The sequence below is a fragment of the Choristoneura fumiferana genome, chromosome 10 (assembly GCF_025370935.1).
Source record: "Choristoneura fumiferana chromosome 10, NRCan_CFum_1, whole genome shotgun sequence".
Taxonomy (NCBI): Eukaryota; Metazoa; Arthropoda; class Insecta; order Lepidoptera; family Tortricidae; genus Choristoneura; species Choristoneura fumiferana.
This window is the reverse complement of record NC_133481.1, coordinates 5,419,022-5,441,937: the sequence shown is the minus strand read 5'-3', so window position 1 is coordinate 5,441,937 and position 22,916 is coordinate 5,419,022. Positions and strand designations below refer to the sequence as shown.

Below are 22,916 nucleotides of genomic sequence, written 5' to 3'. Positions count from 1 at the left end.
CTAGAGTTTTATACAATTTTGATATTATTCCTGCTCAACCTTTCGTAAAATATGTTGGTCTATCTCTAGATTTTGAATATATTAAAATCGCTGAAATGGGGAGCTGATCCTAAGGGTTTAAAAACGATTTACATTGCAACAATCCGAAGCCATTTCGATTATGGTTGCATGTTCTTTTCTGATGCGAATATTTCATTACTTAGGAAATTAGATATTATACAAAATAGAGCATTACGGATAATTACTGGTGCTATGATGTCGTCTCCAATTAATTCCTTGGAAGTTGAGGCTGGTATTGTTCCACTATTCATTCGAAGAAGTTACATAACTGACAACTATTGCCTTAAGCTTATTAGCCGTGATAACCAAGTAACTTCCAGGTATTTGAAGCATGCAAATATTCAAAATTATAACTTAATTCCGCTTCCTAATTCTTCATATACAGTGGTGGACATGTAATTAAGAACGATTTGAAGTTCCAGTTTATTTTTAACTAAATCATGTCATGTGTAGTCGTGGTTCCTTCTTAGAAGTAACTAGTTACGTTATGAAACAGCCACATGAATAGAGCAAACGGGATTAAGAATAAAGAATAAAATTGCTGTCATTTTTTTACAAATTTTGTGTTTATTTTCTTTTGTAACAAATTGAAATAGTAATGAAGCTGGACAAATAATTAAGAACGATTTATTGAACTGTTCGAAAGTTTTTTTATTTGAAACTTAGATTAACTAAATCACACTAACGTGAAGTTTGTACACAAAAAAAGCAATGTAATACATTTTAACTAAAATTAATAGTTAGTAGCATGTCCACGGCTTTTTATTACTGCCTTACACCGGCGAGGCATTGAATCTATCAATTTTTGACATTTCGCGAGAGAGATAGAGTTCCATTCTTCTAAGAATACGTCATACAGTTCTCTTAAATTGCCACACTGTCGATTTGAAACCTTTTTCTTGACTTCGCACCAAAGATGCTCTATTGGGTTAAGATCGGGGCTGTTGGCTGGCCAATCTAAGACAGAAACTGATTGCGATGTGAGGAATTCCTTAACGGTACATGCAGTATGCTTGGGATCATTGTCGTGCTGGAATGTCCAAATAACCGGAAGCACGCCTTCTGCATATGGTAACATTGTTTCTTCCAGTATGTTTTTTGTATTGAAATTGATCCATGTTTCCTTCTATCAGCCTAACAGGTCCAACACCATGTCCAGAAAAACATCCCCAAATTTTTACATTTCCCCCGCCATGCTTTAAAGTCACTTTTATGTACTTTGAGTCGAATGCTTTATTTGGAGGCCGTCTTACATATCGTTTGCCATCAGAACATACCCTATTTATTTTTGTCTCGTCAGAAAAAATAACGTTTTTCCACTGTCTGACTGTCCAGTTTTCATATCTTCTTGCAAATGCAAGCCGGGCTTGCCTATGACACCGTTTCAACATAGGCACCTTCCTTGCTATCCTTCCGTGCAACTTTTCTTCTACCAAACGCCTTCGAATAGTGCGTGCCGAGATTGCTGAAGGGTTGTTTTCGCCAAAATATTCTTTTCTCAACTCATTAGACCCTTTAAAAGGATTTTGTTTTGCCAAACGAACGATATTTCGATCATCTCGACGAGATGACTTTCTTTGTTTAGGTACACGCGGAACATTTGAAGTAGTTTGATACGTGGCAAAATGCTTTATGGCGTGGAAAACCATAGTTTTTGAACATTGCAGATGATCGGCTATGTGTTTATACGACCAATTCTTGTCGCGAAGTTTTAGTATTACTTCTCTTGTAGATTTATCACAACTTTTATTTTTCCCCATTGTTTTTATATGAAGCAATCGCCTTTAAGACTATTACGGCACTAAATGGCGCCAAAATTATTCGAATAATAACCTAAACCACAAAGCGGCGGTCCGTTCTCTATTTAAATTTGAATAAAAAATAAACTATTCAGCGTTCTTAATTATATGACCAGCCAGTAAGTAGTAATACTAGGTTTAGATGTAATGTATAAAGTTTATCTATTTATTTTTTAGCCAATTATATGTATAAATGAATTTACCGCTAGTACGGAAAAGTTTTACGATACGAGAGAAGTACAAAAATATACATGCAGTTAGTAACACTTGTCAGTTTGAAAAAATCTTCTCTATAAAAAATCGTTTTTAATTATATGACCACAACTGTATAAACAGTGCATTAACGTATTGTATTTCGAATTTCAGGATGTGGTGTTTGGTCTACACTATTGCCTTATTTTGAATATAATTTTCGCGACATATTGAGAGATGTTGCTGTTGATCGTATTTAGATTTAAACTTAATTAGAAAGTTTAAATCTAAATACGATTTTTTAGAGTTTCTTGACGATAAGACTGATTTTGTTAAAGTGTATACAGATGGTTCTAAAACTAAAGATAGAACTAGCTTTGCATTTTTTGATTCTTCCATGAACTTAGGGACAGTTTATAAATGTAGCAATTATTTCTCTGTTTTTAGAGCATATCCGACCCAATTACTCTGCAGGGAACAAAATTCTAATTTTACCTGATTCACTGAGCGCCTTGCAGGCTCTTAAAAATAAAAGTATTAGTGCATCTGTAAACTATTTAATTTATAAGTTACGATGTAGTTTGAGTCTTTTGTGTTTTAGAAATATATTTATTGAATTTTGCTGGGTGCCAGGTCACTCCGGTATTGTTGGCAACGAACTTGTCGATAAATTAGCCAAATCTACTAAAGATATAAGTATTTCTGATTTTAAACTTCCTTACTCGGATTTAGTATATTCAATTAAACAAAATATGCTAAAAACGTTGGTCTAATTCCTTGTCTAAGTCCAGAGATACGAAAGGTAAATGGCTAGCTGAAATAGTCCCGATTCCTAGTACTAAGTCTTGGTTTGAAAAATTTACATAATTTCCCGGGAAGAGCTTTATATCGACAATTTGCAGACTACGTATAGGTCACGGCCATTTTCCTGCGCATCTTTTTAGATTAAAGTTAAGCATGTTCATATTGTAACTTTGTCACGTGTGATCTAGATCATATTTTCTTCAATGCCCTGAGTTTAATGTACAACTATTATTATTTATCGCATTGTGTAAAGACACAGGCTTAAAAACTATCCCCAATTTTATTCAAGGATTATTGAAACTTCCTCAATTATATTCAATAATTTTCAATTTTGTACTACACACTATAGGCCGGTTATGAATGTAAATGTATTATAAGTACCTACTTCTTGTTAGTTTTTCATACTTATTAATTTCCTTATTGTAAATCTTTGCTATTATTTTCATTGTACATACGTAACATAATTTTTTATTGTATTCATTGTACCTACCCGATAGTTCATAATTATTGTAAAATTATGTAATTGTATTGTAGCTGATGGCCGTGTTGCCAATGCTTCAATAAATAAATAAATAAAAAATGATACTTTGACGGTTGGATCCTCGTTGGATTTACAATTTGGCAGATTCTAGCAGGTTGTCAGTCTTATACAAATGGCGCTCATTTCAATCAATCTATTTCGGTTGCGTTCGATTTATCGTTTTTCTTAGATAATTTAAGAATCGTTTTGTTAGATGTGTGAACCGTACTGGTTCAACACTCAGAAGTAAGGAGTTTGAATGCAGAAACACTCAGCAGTATTGGAAAACAGTTTTATTGTTTAAAAGTTACAACAGTTCAACTTAGTTAAGTAGACAAATCGCAGTACTCTCAATTATTTTACTAGCCCTGATGCTGAAAAACGAATGTCCCGGCATACCACCGTAGGCCGTCTGTCAAATGTCTTTCCCGCCATTTTACTTGCTTGTGATTGTCGTCGATAAGTGTCATCCCTCGACCGATCACAAGAACCAACACAACTATTTAATTATAATATTTTATTTAAATGCTTCGAAAATTAACCAATATGTTAATAATAACTAATATAAAAATATTTATAACAGCTCGGCATCCGCTTTTCAACGAGTCCTCGTTGTTATGTATAAGTTTAATCCAAAATAAAAATAAGTGAAAAAGAGCAAAACAAAAAAACACAACACTAAGTAACAGGCTGTAAACTATACAAAATAGTGTATGTAAATAAAGTAAAAGAAATTAAGAACATGCATACCATTAAAGTTGTTTACATTACCTAAGCCGAATTAGTCACTAGTTAATAGAACTCAGATTAAATTCTTAGTTCATTTATTCTTAGATTTACTTTTAAAACTTCCTTGTATTATTACATAACTTTCATTAACCAAATATTTATAACTTTTCAGGGTGTCGGTTACCTGACATCCTTCACTTACTTCACATTTTTAATATCAGCAGTATACTCATTATCCATGACCTTGACCAATAAGTATACTTATGTTTCAATGACTAAAATGTGTGGCATCCGTACCTGACACCCCACTAATTCATCAGTTCATTACCCTAACCAATGAATCAGTATTTACTAGTCCATGACGTTGACCCGCAAATTTTTAGTCATTTGTACATAAACCAATTTCGATGATACATGACACTAATCATCGATAAGTACAATCGCATTTTCATTAATTAAATCTATTAGAAATAGGTACTCGAATACAATCAACCGAAAATATTCATCATTAGTTTACCCATTTATTTAAGTCGGCAACCAATACTTAAATTTCATTGATGTATGTAAATAAATTAATCGATATCTATTTACAAGTCTTAACTAGTATATCCGTCTTTAACAACGTATTCATTTTCTATACATTTATTTACAAGTCTCCACATTCCGATTCGCTATCGTTACGCTCGGATTCACAATCGGTTGATACGGGTTCATTAAAACAGACCCATGGAAATATTTATCAATGGCTACTATAGCCTCATACTTCTTACTAGTTTTTGTGAGGGGTGGTCCTCGACCACGAATCTATCGTTGGGAGTACCTTCTTAATTCTGTAGGGGCCTTTACACTTAGGTTCAAGTTTCTTTGACTGACCTTCTATACCTGTTGGAACCTAGCTACTCTGACCAAATCACCTTCTTGAAACGCACTCCTATTTTCCTGTACCTATCATACCGTTTCTTGTCCTTTTCCTGTTGTGTCCTAATAAGTTCACCGGCAGCAGCCCTTACATCATCCAGATTTCCCCGACATCAGAAGTACTCGTTTATTACATCATTTAGCAGACCTTCAGATGGGTTGGTTAAGTTTCGCCAAAAAGAAGTTCAGCTGGAGTCTTTTTAGTGGTGGCATGTACTGTGGTGTTGATACCCACTGAATGTCTGGTAAATGTTCATCCCATAAACCGTTCGGTTTGTCATGATTCATTGCCCCGAGCGCCGCCAAAATGGTCCTATTATACCGTTCCACTTGGCATCGCTCGGTGTGTGGGCACGGGCATTCAACACGTGTTTAACACCGCTAATGATTGGGTAAATTCCTTAAACTTCCTACTAGTAAAGCTTGTCCCTTGATCTGTAATCAGGCGGGCTGGTACGCCAAAGTAACTAAAGTGCTCTTTGAATACTCTAATGCTTGTAACTGACTTCGTATTTCGCACAGCCGTGATGTCAACAAATTTAGTAAACGCGTCCACGATAACTAGTATGTATGTATTGCCACGCTTAGTGCGGATAAACGGGCCAAGATGATCCGCATGTATGGTATGAAACGGGATGATAGCTTTAGGGATCGGGTGTAGTTCACCGGGCTTGGCACCACTTGGCAGCTTATGATGTGCGCACTGAAGGCAAGCTGAAACATATTTTTTACAAACCGTCTATCTTCGGGAACCAATAGTAGCTTGTAAGCGTGCCAAAGTTTTGTCAAACCAAAGTGTCCACGTCATCATGATTGGCTTTCAACAGCTGCCATCTGGTGCCACTTGGAACAACCCAACGAATAGTGTTTTCGTCAATTATGCGATATACACGTCCATTTACAAGCTTGTAATTTTTAAAAATATCAACGGCATCTTTACATTTAGAGTCGCCTAAGATATCAGCTATATTTTTAATATCTTGGTCCGTTTGTTGCATCCGTCGCCAATCGTCAGTACCAACTGAAAGTACCTCTAACACGTGTTCGGTATCTGGACTACCATCTATAGCACCCCGACTAAGAGCATCTACATGTGCCATTTTGTCACCAGGACGATATTTCTATTGAACAGTCATACTCTAGGAACTGCAACCACCAACGAGCGATACGCGGGACTAAATCGCGTTTGCTCAAAGTGGTACGTAAGGCATTGCAGTCTGTTACGATCGTGAATCTAATGCCCAGTAAATAGTGCCTAAACTGTGTTAGCGAAGCAATAATAGCGAGGGTTTCAAGTTCAAAGGAGTGGAACTTTTGCTCATCGACACTGGTTTGCCTACTATAATAAGCAATAGGTTTGAATACCCAGGCTTGTCTTGCTGCATTAAGATACCGGCTACTCCGTACTTGCTCGCATCGGTGTGAAGTTGGGTTAGTGCATTTAGGGTCATAAAGCCCAGGACCGGCCTTTGTACTAAAATCTGTTTTAGTGTCTCAAATGATCCCAGTTCTTCACTACCCCACCTCCAAGGAGTGTCTTTCTTCAACAAGCTAGTTAAAGGGCGCGCTATCAAGGCGAATCCTGCAACAAACCTCCTAAAGAAACTAGCAAGTCCTAAAAATCTCCTAACTTCATGAACATTGGTTGGTGTAGGGAATCTGGATATGGCTTCTGTCTTGAGGGACCCTGGTCTAACACCTTCTGAACTGACTTCGTAACCCAGGTAGTCTATTTTACTATAGAAAAAATTGCACTTACTCATTTTGAGTGTTAGACCACTTTTTGCTAGTAAACTCAGCACCTCTTCCAACCGTACCATACCCTCGTCGAAGGACTTAGCAGGGATCAAAATATCGTCCATGTAGACCAATGCATAAGACGAAGCGGACGAATTGTGAATGATTTTATTCATTGTACGCTGAAATACGGATGGTGCGTTTACTAGCCCAAAGGGCATCCTGTTATACTCGTACTGACCTTGAGGGGTAACGAAGGCAGTTTTTTCCCGAGAACTCTCAGCTATTGGAATCTGGTAGTAGCCTGACGCCAAGTCGAGGGTAATGAAAAGAGAATTTCCCGCTAATAAGTCTAACTGGTCCTCGATACGAGGTAAAGGGTAGTGCTCTTTCTTTGTTTTGCGATTCAGAGCGCGATAGTCAACGCATAATCTCTTCTCTCCAGACTTCTTGTTGACTAGCACTATAGGACTCGCATAAGGACTGTTAGACTCCCGAATAATGCCAGTTTCTAACATTTCTTTTATCATATCTTGAACTAATTGGCGTTCAGTAAAGGATAAACGGTATGGTCGATAGACTACAGGGTCAGGATCATCCAGTTGAATCACCATTTCAGTTTCTGTTGTAAATCCAAGATCTTTTAATCCAATCGAAAAACAAGATTTATATTTATCCAACAGGACTCTTAATGACTCCTTTTGCTGGGCTGTTAAGTTTTCTCCACAACTAATTGGTGATTCATCTGTGGACGGTTGCTCACTAGCGTCTAATCTTTGAACCTGTAGACTATCAGTTAAAGCGTGGCTCCGAGTTATAAGGCTACCCTTTTCTATAACCAGATTATTGTTGCTAATATTCTGAATAAGGACCCTACCCGTACCCTGCGTCAATTGATACTCGCCGGGTAATAAATAATGTTCATGGCCTACAATATTGCGCACGGTTCCATTAACGTAAACCTTACCCGAAAAATAATTGCGCGAGCCAACTAGGACCTCTCTTAGTTCGCCGCATCCTATGCGCGTCTCTTCCTCACATAAAAGCGGACAAATCAGAACCGTCTCTGCACTAACCCTCTGAAAAATGACATCCGATTCTGTCTTGACTATTTTGACTGATGGTCTTTCGGTAAAAGTGTGGCCTAGTAGTACAGGACAATTTATTAAATAATCATCTACTATTAAAATCTCTACGTGATTTTCTACTACGCCCTGCACTTCTATCGTAACATTAGCTTTACCAAGTGGGTTATATGGCACGTTACCTATACCTCTTAATAATGGCACTTTTCCTACCTTCCAATCTATTGCTAAACGCTGAGCTTCACTGAGACGCACCAAAGTACCTTCGCTCCCCAAATCAACAAGACATTCTGAAAATAGACCGTTAATTTTGATAGGCATTCTATACTTAGCACTTGAATCACCTGTGTTTTCTACTTTCAAAATTGTTTGGTTTATCATTGGTACTTTGCTTTGTCCCAGGACACTCAGTGTCCTTATGCCCTAATAAATTACACTTAGCGCACTGTATCTTCGGTTTTGTGCATCGAAAGAAAGGGTGACCTGGTTCTTTACAATTGTAACATACCATGCTGGATCCGGATTGCTTTTGAGAACTGACACCTACTTTATTACTAGAAAATGTATTATTTTGTGAGCGCCTATCTCTATCTTTCCCCTTTAACTGTTCGTTTGTGGACCTATCAACTTTTACTGTTTTCAGAAACTTGAGAACCAACTCTGGTTCGGTAAATTCTGCTCCTTGTGCACCCAATCTAACACCACGATCTTCTATACCTGCTATGATACAATCAACGGCACGTTTTCCCGAAATTTCACATCGATTTAGAAGATTCATTTTAGCATAGTAGTACATTTCTAATGACTCCCCATAGCGTACCTTTTATTGAGCATTTCCGTTAGTAAATCAGCATAATTGTCCTTGTTGGAAAAGATTCCTTAAGCTTTAGTTTCCATTCTGGCCAAGAGAATAACAGTGAGGGTAGGCCTTGATACCAGGTTTTAGCTACACCCGTTAATTTGGTAAAGCGTAGTGGATCACTTGTTTATCGCTCCAACCATAGATTTGTGAACATTCGTCGACTTTATGAAGCCACGTATCAACCGTTTGTTCCTTGCATAAAGGGTCAAACTCAGGAATTACATTGTTCAACACAGGAAATTTATCACGATCGCTACTATTATTCATACCCTTAAGAGCATTAATAAACTTCTCAATAAACAAATTGTTATTTGACTCACGACCACGACGTATTGCTTCACGGGACGGCGTACGAACGCGCGAAGCTCTGCACCTAGATGAACGTCTGGATTCTGTGCAGCACGTCTCACGCCGCCCTGGAGTACGCGACCGTGTCCTGGAGCGCCAATCACGGGGATATCGCGAGCTTGTCCTCCTTGAACGTTGTGACCGGGAGCGAGACCGACTAATCGTCAATCGTGATCGCCTTCCTCTCGACCTTCTGGACCGCGACCGGCGGTGGCGGTTGACACGGCTCTCTTCAGGTGAACGCATACGCCCTCTACCACGGCTACGGCTCCGAGTCGCTTCGCGGAGTCTTAGTGGCGGCGTAAGCGTCCCGTGAGACGCCCTTCGTTCGTCCATATTCTCGTGACGTTTTCTATGCAAACCAAATGATTATTTGTATCTCCAGTCCAATCCAAATATTTTGTGGGCAATTAAGTTGCAATCCCACTTCTGAAATGTGAACCGTACTGGTTCAACACTCAGAAGTAAGGAGTTTGAATGCAGAAACACTCAGCAGTATTGGAAAACAGTTTTATTGTTTAAAAGTTACAACAGTTCAACTTAGTTAAGTAGACAAATCGCAGTACTCTCAAATTATTTTACTAGCCCTGATGCTGAAAAACGAATGTCCCGGCATACCACCGTAGGCCGTCTGTCAAATGTCTTTCCCGCCATTTTACTTGCTTGTGATTGGTCGTCGATAAGTGTCATCCCTCGACCGATCACAAGAAACCAACACAACTATTTTTAATTATAATATTTTATTTAAATGGCTTCGAAAATTAACCAATATGTTAATAATAACTAATATATAAATATTTATAACATGTAGGTTTGTGCATGCGCATGTCGTTATCAGAGGGTATGAACGTATCCCTCTCACGTCATCCATCCCTCAAAAATTAACACACGCTTAAGCCAATAAAAATACGAATAGATTTGAATCTATAATATAATTATATAGTCTTAATTTTGGGTTTGTTAACCTTTAGTGCTTCAGTAAGAATCTGCATAGTTTACAGCCTCAGAATGGTAAAGACACAAACAAGCAGCAGCAAGAGCAGCCGTTTCGATTTTTTTACCGTTTAATTTGATTTCTAACCCGCATTTAAACTCGAACGGGGCCCTAAATATGAATATTGCCATGTGTGGCCACGGGCGGCGCGTCAGCGTTACTCAGTAATTGGACTTGTAATTTATGTTTATTTAGGTATCGTAAAGGTCCAGAAAGCAAAACACGACCAAAACACACTTCAGCCAAATTATGCAAATACTGTTTAATAGTAATCTTGCATATGCGTCAGAATGGTGGGCAGCACATGTATTGTTTTATGGCGTAAGGGTGAATGATTAATGTGGTCCCCGCGTGGCTCCCGTACGAAGAAAAAAATTTGACTGGTATCCAAATTAATCAGTGAATCTTTCAACATATTTTTATATATATTATATATAAAGGCAATATGACAATAAAATTTCGTCCATAAATTCCCATGAAATCAGAGGCCTAACTACCATCCATGAAACCATCTACCGCACCATTGTTATAATTTTACCAACCACCAAATTATCAGGGATTACGTGCCCGAAAACTCATTTGTAGGTATGTGAATTGAGGGCAAAGAACAATTACAATTCAGAATAATTTGTTTCATTTACTAATGGAAAACAAAAACTTTCACGACGCTAGTCAGTGAGTTAACCTAACCTATGAAAGATAATGAAGTTAAGGTAATTGAGCTAGCAACGTAGCTTTCAAACTATAGGCGATAAACGTGGAATACAATATTCTCTTGATAAATTTACTGCTAGGCTTACGGGGATTAGACAATGTACCTATAAGTATCTATAGCCGACACGACAAAGCCTTCGCTTCTAATAGAGTTCTGGGAAGCACGAGTGAGAGCGCCATGTCTTAATATGCTTAGCACCAGTCTGGACGAGGAAGTTTCAGCTAGTTTTAATGTTTTAAGTAGGTATAATACTTATTAAAAATAAACAAATCGTAAGAAATAATAAATATTTTTAGGTATCACTATACCACATGTATTGCGATGATCATAAATTGCTCCGCAACTGTGCTAAATTATTTCTCGGTTATTTTTGAATTAGTTATTTTTTTTACATTTCAACTGTTCCCACTACTTACTGCTTTTAGATAATCGGTGAATCTAAATTTTGTCACACTGGGTTGGGTGGGTGAATTTTCAGAGCAATTTATTTGGCCGTCCCAATTAAGTCAATTAAAAATTAACTACTTAAAAAATAATACCATACAATTTTATATACGTTGTATACAATACAATAGAGAAGGTTTAACATTGTTGACTTTAACTAAAGCTGCATAAAAAATATCACAATCAAAAACAATTACTGCAATAAGTCTGTGAGGCCTGTCAAACACGCGGTTTTGTTGAATCAATTGAGCATACCTTTGTGTCTAGGAGTCATTTTCCTAATAAATATACATCAAAATGAAGCTAATTAAATAGCGTATTCTATTATAACTTTTTCATACTAAATAAAATTTGATTTAAAAATAGGTTGACTATTTTGTGATTGTCCCACGTCTTAGCTATAGCATAGCTACCAATATCGCTTTGCGCAAATACTTGCTTATTGGTGAAGGATCATATCGCTATGTTTGAATTTTTGTGGACATTAGTTGTGCTTTAGTTATCACGCAGGGTGGACGTCCAAAAGTAATTTCTGTGTTTTCCTGTTGTGCGATATAAAATAATTTTAATCCAATGTTTCTATTTTGGTTTATTAGTTGAGTTTGTTCATATTTCACCGAATAGAGCTAATATTAATCATGTAAATAATATAGGGATGTACGGAATCCTTTACTTACAAAACTAAAACTAAACATGTAACTATATTTACGTTCGGTGGAAGTGTAGAATGCCTCCACCGTAATAAATTAAAAAAAAACTGAAATATACATTTCAGGCTAAGTAACCATCAAGCTTTAGATTCCGAAGGCAAACTCAAGCTTGCCGCCCCCAAAGTTAGATAATTTTTTCTCTCACTACTTTTTTTTTTCAATGTCGCATAGCTGCATAGTCATTGAATTTAACTAGGTTCCACTTGTATTATTGAAATCCTAATCCAAAGGAGTATCTCAACGAATGATTATTATCACAAAAAGTTAAAAAAAATTGGCCACCGAAATATTTCAAAAATTCACCCGGGTGCTCTCTGCGTCCTGTAGTCCGGTCCGTCCATAGTTGCTAAAGTTTAGAGCTCTTCTATGAGCTAACCGGACCGAGCCTTAAAAGTAGCTTTGAACAACGTTCACTCGTATTTAACAAGTTACAGCTATGGATATAATAACTTTCAATTCGAAATATTCATTATTTTTCACGACGGCAAAAATGTGCGAATGTCTAAACTTTTTCAATTCATTTATATTCCCAGAAAAATGATTTTCCATCACTACGTATCTGCTTACATTGAAATAGATATCTGCTGTTTATTACATCGAAAACATCTCTAAAATATTGCTCTGATTATTTACAACATATTCACATACTATTTACTTGAAAAATATTATAAAATAAAATTAAAAGACTAAGACTTACTTAATATAAATGAATACTACAAAGCAAGGACGTATTATAGATATCTATCACAACTTTCCTATTTTAATTACAGGTAAGACATACGTAGTTGTAGATATATAAAATATCTGTCAATAAACAACACTTTATTTATCTCCTGTGGTTTACGTTAGGCGGGTGAATAATTGAAATGAATTGTGAGCATGCCATTGTACGTGTATGTATACCTATTCGCAATCGGTCGAGGAATACACTAGTTGTATTTGCGTTATGTAACATGGTTTTGGAGGTTTACGTAACACTGAAGTTATAAATACAATGCCAGGCAAAGCCTATTATTAAAATATGTGTTTCCCACTTCCGGTCGTTTTGTATTGTATGTTTGTAAGTTACTTCTTTATAAGTAAGTTATATATTTTATGTCACTTTGAAAAACATTAAAATTAGGTAAGTTCCGAGATGATGTACCTACATACAGCATATAAATACATACAAGGTAGGCTTAGTTGTATTAAATGATATTTTAACGGATAACTCACGTCTTAAACCGAGTTTAGCTCGACATGTTTCGGGCTATTTCGTAGCCCTTCTTCTCAGGAGCACGCGACTCGGCGGCTGCCGCAACACTCGCACTACGCGCCACCGCTCTGGATTTAATATGAGTGAGTCTCACGGTAGTTTCATGTTCGAAAGGGTTTAGTTTCTTTAAATACACTATCGAATCCATGAATGTGCAAAAAACATATAATATGTAGGTAGGTATTTACTATATACGCTCTCAGCGGAATTCAAACTCCTAACCTGTAATTCCATGGTCAGATTTACTCTATTAGCGGCGGGGGTCCGATTTTTAAAAAATCTACTTAATTTGAAATACGAGTAGAGAAACCTAGTGTTACATTATACCGCCAAATAATTTTATCAAAAAAGTAATTTTATCAAAAAAGTCCAAAATTTAAATCCGTTAGTAATATCGTAGCCATTCATAGATCATTAAGTATTATTTTCGAGTAGTATTTTTACAGACATGATCCAAAAATCGGCTTTTACACTACCTAAGAAGCTAGAATAGAAAATTTGTCTTAAATTCGCCTACGCATTATTTTTCTTACAAAAAGCTTGGGAATAGTTGAAATGACACACCAGGCAAAATTAGTCTACAACTTAGAATTGTGATTAAGATTTATGAAAATCGTTTAATTGTAATGTGGGTAGTATAGAGAACAGAATCTAGGTTAACGTGTGCTGATTTCTACTTATAGTTTTAATTTTAATGTGAGTAGTATAGACTAGTATAGAGAACAGAATCTAGGTTAACGTGTGCTGATTTCTACTTATAGTTTTAATTGTAATGTGGGTAGTATAGACTAGTATAGGGAACAGAAACTAGGTTAAAGTGTGCTGATTTCTACTCATAGTTTTAATTGTAATGTGGGTAGTATAGACTAGTATAGAGAACAGAATCTAGGTTAACGTGTGCTGATTTCTACTTATAGTTTTCCAGCACAGTACAAGAATCTAATTTATTTTTTAATTATCATGTACAAAAATTCATTACTTGAAAATCAAAGTAGGTAAACATTTCAAGGAATGACTCATTTAGCTAACGAAGCATCCATCATATAAGCTTCGTAGCTTTTTCCACCGGAAAATTCCAGAAGTGAAGCCCTCGGGATCTGAAACATTTCAGTAATTTACATCATTACGTGATATTAAAAATCTGACACACAACACACAATGTACATAGCTGTACATACTTATAAGTTCGTCAGCTGGGTACAGGCTTGCTGTCACAATGACAAAGACGAAATAGGACCTACTTCGACCTTATGTTTTTAACCTTTTTTTTTTAGTCGTCATGAGCTTCCATACAATAAATTCGGCGTCATAAATTAAAATTTTAGGTAATCGTTTGATGATTGGTGTATTCATTTTAAATTCAAAAACGTATCGAACCTCGTTTGTTTCATTTTTTCATCGTATTTTCTTGGTTAGCACTTTCATCATTGTATCGGAAGACATCATTTCCGCCCCCGCAATATCGCCTGCTCGCTGTGAACGATATCACATTTGTGATCTATTCCTATATATGAGTATTATAGGTATGACTCTATTTGATACCAAACAACACGTACCTGATAATGACAAAAATCTCTATTTTTTACATTCAAATATACCTCCTGTACTTTGGGTGTTAACGCGCAAACCAGGGTGAATATTCGAACATTTTGACCGCTCGGTTAAACATTTTACCATCCCACGATTCCCACGTTTATTAGCACCACGTAAAGATATTTAAGCCGCAAGAATTTTGATCACACTAAATTTTGCATCGGTGTAGTCCTTAGTTTTCATAAAAATTTAACCCCGACCATTATCTCTTTTAAAAATACTTGACGAATCAATAGCAAGGGACAAAATGCCATAAAAACGCTGAATACCAATTTATTGTTTTCTAAGAAAAGTTCAATTCCTCAGAAAAAACGCTTTAAATTAAAAAATACTCGATCTTAGACTTTTGTCGTAATCCGCTCTATAAAGAATTAGAGCAATATATAAATACTTTATCATTTCCCGAAAAACTGTTTTTTTAATTTAATGCTCCTTTTATCGGCTCCTAAGCATAATACCTTCTTACAACTTGCGGCGCGCTCCACGTTATTCATAGAGCCATACTCATAACAAATGGCGTAATACTCGCTATAATAATGCGGCGGTTCGTGTACTGTACATGTAGATCGCTAATCATAGTGCGAGCAAATCTGCGCCCTTATTGAGAAGGGTACGAAGCTTTCATAAATGTACATGTCAGTTGACGCGACCCAAGCATCTTTTACTTTACTCTCGAGAGATGTAGCAGCCCTTCATCCACTTTTCTTCTTACCTTTCCGCCTTTTCTCTGAGTAAAATCCCGTTACATTTATATAATATCCTGATAAAGTTTCCCCCGCAATAAAACTTGGAGCTCCACAAGTAGGTAAAGGAAGGTACGAACGATTATCATTCCAAACTTTTTGATCAATGAGACAAAAAGTGTATTGCCTAAAAAGCAGACTTTACTGTTCTCTGTTTTAACAAAAAGGAGAACCATTAATTTACTCCATAAATAAAAATCTATTGAAATCACCCGAACGAAGTACAGGAGTATTAAATCATTCTGGAAAGCCATTTTAACACAAAGGATATGGTTAATAAACAAATGGGACTCGCTACAGGCACCGGCGGCGAGCCGTGGATGTATTTAATTTTTACATTACGGACTACCTTTGTGCGGTATATTTCCCAAGAATCTCATTTAAGACCCTAAAGGGTCTGCAAGAGAGTGCCAAAAATCAGAAACCTTGTTTCCTCCGTCGACCACCTTCCTAAATGCGCGACTAATAAACTGGTCACGTCAACGTTATTTATTATTATCGCAACAGAGTAGAACAAAACATCCAGGCCCACAGTCTCATTTTATTGCTCAATTCCTATTGGATGAAGCGTAAAACATAGGTAGCTACTCTGAATTTTTCAACTTTATTACTCTATAGCTCCCAGCTAAACGAATAAAGGGCGAACGGAGATCAAAGATTGCAAATGGTCGCGTTGGAATGGCTAGAAACAATGCTTATCAACAAAATTGATCCTTTGCTATACTTATTTTTCCTTTTTTTTTCTTTTATCCTTACAAAAACTTCCTTTCTATACATCTAAAGTAACTAGTTCTACACAACAAACAGTATTGACAATAAATGTTTGACAGAAAAACTTAGTTCATTACTTACGGTAAGTTAGCAAGTTTTTAGGGCTCCGTAGCCAAATGGCAAAAAACGGAACCCTTATGGATTCGTCATGTCTGTCTGTCTGTCCGTCCGTATGTCACAGCCACTTTTTCCGAAACTATAAGAACTATACTGTTGAAACTTGGTAAGTAGATGTATTCTGTGAACCGCATTAAGATTTTCACACAAAAATAGAAAAAAAAAACAATAAATTTTGAGGGTTCCCCATACTTAGAACTGAAACTCAAAATTCTTTTTCATCAAACCCATACGTGTGGGGTATCTATGGATAGGTCTTCAAAAATGATATTGAGGTTTCTAATATCTTTTTTTTTTCTAAACTGAATAGTTTGCGCGAGACACTTCCAAAGTGGTAAAATGTGTGTGTCCCCCCCTGTAACGTCTAAAATAAGAGAATGATAAACTAAAAAAAATATGTGATGTACATTACCATGCAAACTTCCACCGAAAATTGGTTTGAACGAGATCTAGTAAGAAGTTTTTTTTAATCCTACTAATATTATAAATGTGAAAGTTTGTGAGTGAGTGAGTGAGTGAGTATGTTTGTTACTTTTTCACGCTTAAACGGCTGGACGGATTTGGATGAAATTTGGCGGAAAGTTAGTTTATAATCTGGATTAAAACATAGAATACTTTTTATCCCGATATTCCCACGGGATAGGGATAAAATCTCGAAATAACAACCGCTAGGCTTAGAGTCATGAAATTTGGTATGTAGGTAGTTGGACGTCTGGAATAAAACATAGGTGACTTTTTGACCCGATATTCCCACGGGATACCTAGGGATAAAATCTTAAAATAACAACCGCTGGGCTTTGAGCCATGAAATTTAGTATGTAGGTAGCTGGACCTCTGGAATAACACATAGGCTACTTTTTATTCCGATATTCCCACGGGATAGGGATAAAATCTTGAAATAACAACCGCTGGGTTTAGAGTCATGAAATTTGGTATGTAGGTAGTTGCATGTCTGAAATAACACATAGGCAACTTTTTGAATCAATATTCCCACGGGATAGGGATAAAATCTTGAAATCATAACCGCTGGGCTTAGAGTCATGAAATTTGGTATGTAGGTAACTGGACATCTGGAATAACACTTAAGTGACTTTTTGACCCGATATTCTTACGGGATAACTAGGGATAAAATCTCGAAATAACAACCACTGGGCTTAGAGCCATGAAATTTGGTATGTAGGTAGCTGGATCTCTAGAATAACACATAGGCTACTATTTATTCCGATATTCCCATGGGATTGGGATAAAATCTTGAAATAATAACCGCTGGGCTTAGAGTCATGAAATTTGGTATGTAGGTAACTGGACATCTGGAATAACACTTAAGTGACTTTTTGACCCGATATTCCCACGGGATACTTAGGGATAAAATCTCGAAATAACAACCACTGGGTTCAGAGTCATGAATTTTGGTATGTAGGTAGCTGGACCTCTGGAATAATACATAGGCTACATTTTATTCCAATATTCCCACGGGATAGGGATAAAATCTCGAAATAACAACCGCTGGGCTTAGAGGCATGAAACTTGGTATGTAGGTAGCCGGACGTCTGGAATAACACATACGCTACTTTTTATCCCGATATTTCCACGGGATAGTTTTGTAACTAAGGGACCCCATACATCCGTGTATTATTGTTATTATTATTTTGTAATTTTTTCTTTAATTGTATACTTATTGTAGTTTTTAAGTATTTTATTTGTACTTATTTTATTTTGAAAAAATGACTTTCTGCCAAGCTTCTTGCGGCGCATTCTTCTTGGCAATGATGGTCTTTCCGAAAGTGCTGGTATTTAAAAAAAATGACGTGTAAAAGTGCCATTGCGGCCTATTTACTGAATAAATGATATGAATTTGAATTTGGATAGGGAAAATTTTTGAAATTTTAGCACTGGGTTTAGAGTCTTGAATTTTGTACAGTTATTCACAACACAACCTCAATGAAGACCACGATATAAATTTTGGAAATTTCCAGGGGAATTTTGTAAAATCCCGAAAATTTCAATTGCAACTACCAGACCGAATAGTTTACGCGTGCGAAGCCGCGGGTAAAAGCTAGTATTATAAATGTGAAAGTTTGTGAGTGAGTTAGTGAGTATGTGAGTGTGTGAGTGAGTATGTTTGTTACTTCTTCACGCTGAAACGGCTGGACGGATTTGGATGAAATTTGGCGAAAAGTTAGTTTATAACCTGGATTAAAACATAGGATACTTTTTATCCCGGTATTCCCACGGGATAGGGATAAAATCTCGAAATAACAACCTCTGGGCTTAGAGCCATGAAATTTAGTATTTAGGTAGCTGGACCTCTGAAATAACACATAGGCTACTTTTTATCCCGATATTCCCCCGGGATAGGGATAAAATCTTGAAATAATAACCGCTGGGCTTAGAGTCATGAAATTTGGTATGTAGGTAACTGGACGTTTGGAATAACACGTAAGGGACTTTTTGACTTGATATTCCCACGGGATACTTAGGGATAAAATCTCGAAATAACAACCACTGGGTTCAGAGTCATGAATTTTGATATGTAGGTAGCTGGACCTCTGGAACAACACACAGGCTAATTTTTATCCCGATATTCCCACGGGATAGGGATAAAATCTTGAAATAATAACCGCTGGGCTTAGAGTCATGAAATTTGGTATGTAGGTAGCTAGACGTCTGGAATAACACATAAGTACGCTACTTTTTATCCCGATATTCCCACGGTATAGTTTTGTAACTAAGGGACCCCATACATCCCTGTATTATTATTATTATTATTTCGTATTTTTTTCTTTAATTGTATACTGTAGTTTTTAGGTATTTTATTTGTAATTATTTTATTTTGAAAAAATGACTTTCTGCCAAGTTTCTTGCGGCGCATTCTTCTTGGCAATGATGGTCTTTCCGAAAGCGCTGGTAGTATAAAAATGACGTGTAAAAGTGCCCATTGTGGCCTATTTACTGAATAAATGATTTGAATTTGAATTTTGCATTTGAATTTGGATAGGGAAACATTTTGAAACTTCAGCACTGGGTTTAGAGTCTTGAATTTTGTACAGTTATTCACAACACAACCTTAATGAAGACCACGATATAAATATTGTAAATTTCCAGGGGAATTTTGTAAAATCCCGAAAATTTCAATTGCAGCTAGTACGTCATAAATTGTAAAGTAAAGGAAACTTTTATATTATACTAGCTTTTACCCGCGGCTTCGCACGCGTAAACTATTCGGTCTGGTAGTTGCAATTGAAATTTTCGGGATTTTACAAAATTCCCCTGGAAATTTCCAAAATTTATATCGTGGTCTTCATTGAGGTTGTGTTGTGAATAACTGTACAAAATTCAAGACTAAACCCAGTAATGAAATTACAATTGTTTTCCCAATTCAAATCCAAAATTCAAATTCAAATCATTCATTTATCATTTCTGGCCCAGTGGTTGTTATTTCGAGATTTTATCCCTAAATATCCCGTGGGAATATCGGGTCAAAAGTCGCTTATGTGTTATTCCAGAGATCCAGCTACCTATATACCAAATTTCATGACTCTAAGCCAAGCGGTTATTATTTCGAGATTTTATCCCTATCCCGTGAGAATATTGGGATAAAAAGTAGCCTATGTGTTATTTCAAAAGTCCAGCTACCTACATACTAAATTTCATGGCTCTTAGCCCAGCGGTTGTTATTTCAAGATTTTATCCCTAGGTATCCCGTGGGAATATCGGGTCAAAAGTCGCTTATGTGTTATTCTCGAGGTCCAACTACCTATGTACCAAATTTCATGACTCTAAGCCAAGCGGTTATTATTTCAAAATTTTATCCCTATCCCGTGGGAATATCGGGATAAAAAATAACCTATGTGTTATTCCAGAGGTGCAGCTATCCACATAGCAAATTTCATGGCTCTAAGTGGTTGTTATTTCGAGATTTTATCCCTTAGTATCCCGTGGGAATATCGGGTCAAAAAGTAGCTTATGAGTTATTTCAGACGTTCAGCTACCTACATACCAAATTTCATGACTCTAAGCCTAGCGGTTATTATTTCAAGATTTTATCCCTATCCCGTGGGAATATCGAGATAAAAAGTAGCCTATGTGTTATTCCAGAAGTCTATCTACCTACATACTAAATTTCAAGGCTCTAAGCCTAGTGGTTGTTATTTCGAGATTTTATCCCTTAGTATCCCGTGGAATTTGGGTCAAAAAGTCGCTTATGAGTTATTTCAGACGTTCAGCTACCTACATACCAAATTTCATGACTCTAAGCCTAGCGGTTATTATTTCAAGATTTTATCCTTATCCCGTGGGAATATCGGAATAAAAAGTATCCTATGTTTTAATCCAGGTTATAAACTAACTTTTCGCCAAATTTCATCCAAATCTGTCCAGCCGTTTCAGCGTGAAAAAGTAACAAACATACTCACTCACTCACTCACTCACACACTCACTCACTCACAAACTTTCACATTTATAATATTAGTAGGATTACTTGCTGCTACGGAACCCATCATGGGCGAGTCCGACTCGCACTTGGCCGCTTTTATTTAAGTATGCGACATGGACATACGCTTATGTAGATCGTTTTTAGGCCACGATCTCAAACACGTCTGATAATGTAGATATAATAGAGGAATCATGATACATGGCGTGAAGGAACGCATATTGCTGCACAGATTCTAAAATTATTTGAAATTGTGTCAACACTATGGGGCGCAGGCGGCGGGCGGCAGGCGCGGCGGGTGCAGGGCGCAGGGCTCGTTTCGGAGCAGTCGGAGCCGGCTCGCCCGACCGCCCTCCGGTCCGGTAAATACAGCCTCCTCGCTGCTCTGGTATGGATTATTCGCGCGTCGCGGCTCGCGGAGGCAGTGGCAGTGCGACCCACGCGCTCCCGGCGGCTGCCCGCCCGCGCTCTCCGGCCTCCCCCGGCGCCGGATCCGCACGCCGAGCGACTCTCCGCGCGCCGTTAAAGGCATGCCATTAATACGGACCTCGTTGTGTTTAAATGACGAGACTAATGTCACATTACTATATCATGAAAAGCATCCGTAGAGCAATTAATTTATACGACTTTTGTGTGAAATTATAGTGATTACTGAACATTTCCTTCGTGTGAATTAAAGGTATTTATTATTGATGTATGTTATGTCATAGTATTAAATAGTTAAACAAAGTTTGAAACTAAGTAAGTTGTTGTTTAACGAAAAGTAATGGCAGTATTGAAGTTTGGCGAAATCAGATTTAACTGACTTAGCCAGTTTCTAATATTCCTAACTTGTTATTTTTAGTAAAGGTAAAATGTTTATTGAAATAACTGCATGCTGTTAATTATATATTTCTTAACAATTTTCTGTCACTCAATTCATGTTCTTGTTTTGATTTGTTACTCGAGGTATTTATTTGATATATTGACATTTAATAGAGCTCATCTAATTACTCGTAAATTCACCCCACATACTACTACTGCTACACTAAAACGTAAAAAAAATGATTTAATAAAAAATAAAAATGGAATAAGTTTCGCTTAAAACTACGTTGTCCCATCGGCGTAGGCGCAGCGTAGCATGTTCGTAGCACAATAGCGACAAATCCGTAGCACTGGATTTTCAGTAAAGCCTGACGTTGAACATCGTTGAACAATACTTTTTTCACTTCTCACGCTCGTAAAGTTCGTATTTATGCTAGATCTAGGCGACATAAAATGACTTTTTATGCTCTAGTGCATAAAGTAAAGTCTTTGTCTAAGACCAAGGCAATCAGGTGTAAACAGCCACAAACACAGAAGTTACTACATATTTTTATTAATAATTTTTAATTTATATAATACTTAAAATCAACCAAATCAATCAAAATAGATTAATAACATTAAAAATGTATAATTATATAGTAATGCATGAACAATAAAAGGTACATAGAAAGTGAACAAATTGTTTCCACTATTTTTATTTCATTTCCTCGCCATCGAAGTGAAAAGCAAAGTGTAAAACTCGAGCATTAAACCCGTTTTCCCCTCGACGTGTCTATCCGCCCACGCCGTACCGGCTCGGGTGGCTATATGAACGTCTCGGGTAAAATGGCTCGTTTTATGCTCTTGTTGTACAATCTACTATTTATTCTACGCCTACGCCAAAAAAAGAAAGAAATACGTACTAAATTTTGTTTGATCCGTAAAACTCTTCAAAGTGCATAATTTGCTCCACCCATTAAGCAATTTGCTATCTAATCGCGTTACCTCTACTGAGTTGGGTAAAATAATGGCAATGATTATTACTCATTCCGTTTTATATTAACCTGGTGATGAGCTTTTAATAATCTCGCCTTTGTATTGGGGGCCCCCAAACTTTATGAAAAGGGCACTGATTATTTAAGCCGTATAAATACTCGTACTTCGGAGATATTTCAGTAGTGGCTTTTATTCTCAATGTTTCTTTAACTTTAAATTAAAGCACAAAGGATGGTAGGATTTTAATTTGTTTAGTATCTATTATTATTACGTCTTGATAGAAGTAAACATGTTTGTGTTCTATAAGCG

At 36.7% G+C, this 22,916-nt stretch overlaps 1 pseudogene; it reads left to right on the top strand.

The window, feature by feature from the left end:
• Positions 1-255: 255 nt before the first annotated feature.
• LOC141431719 (uncharacterized) lies at positions 256-3,215 on the top strand (annotated as a pseudogene).
• The last annotated feature ends 19,701 nt before the right edge of the window (positions 3,216-22,916 follow it).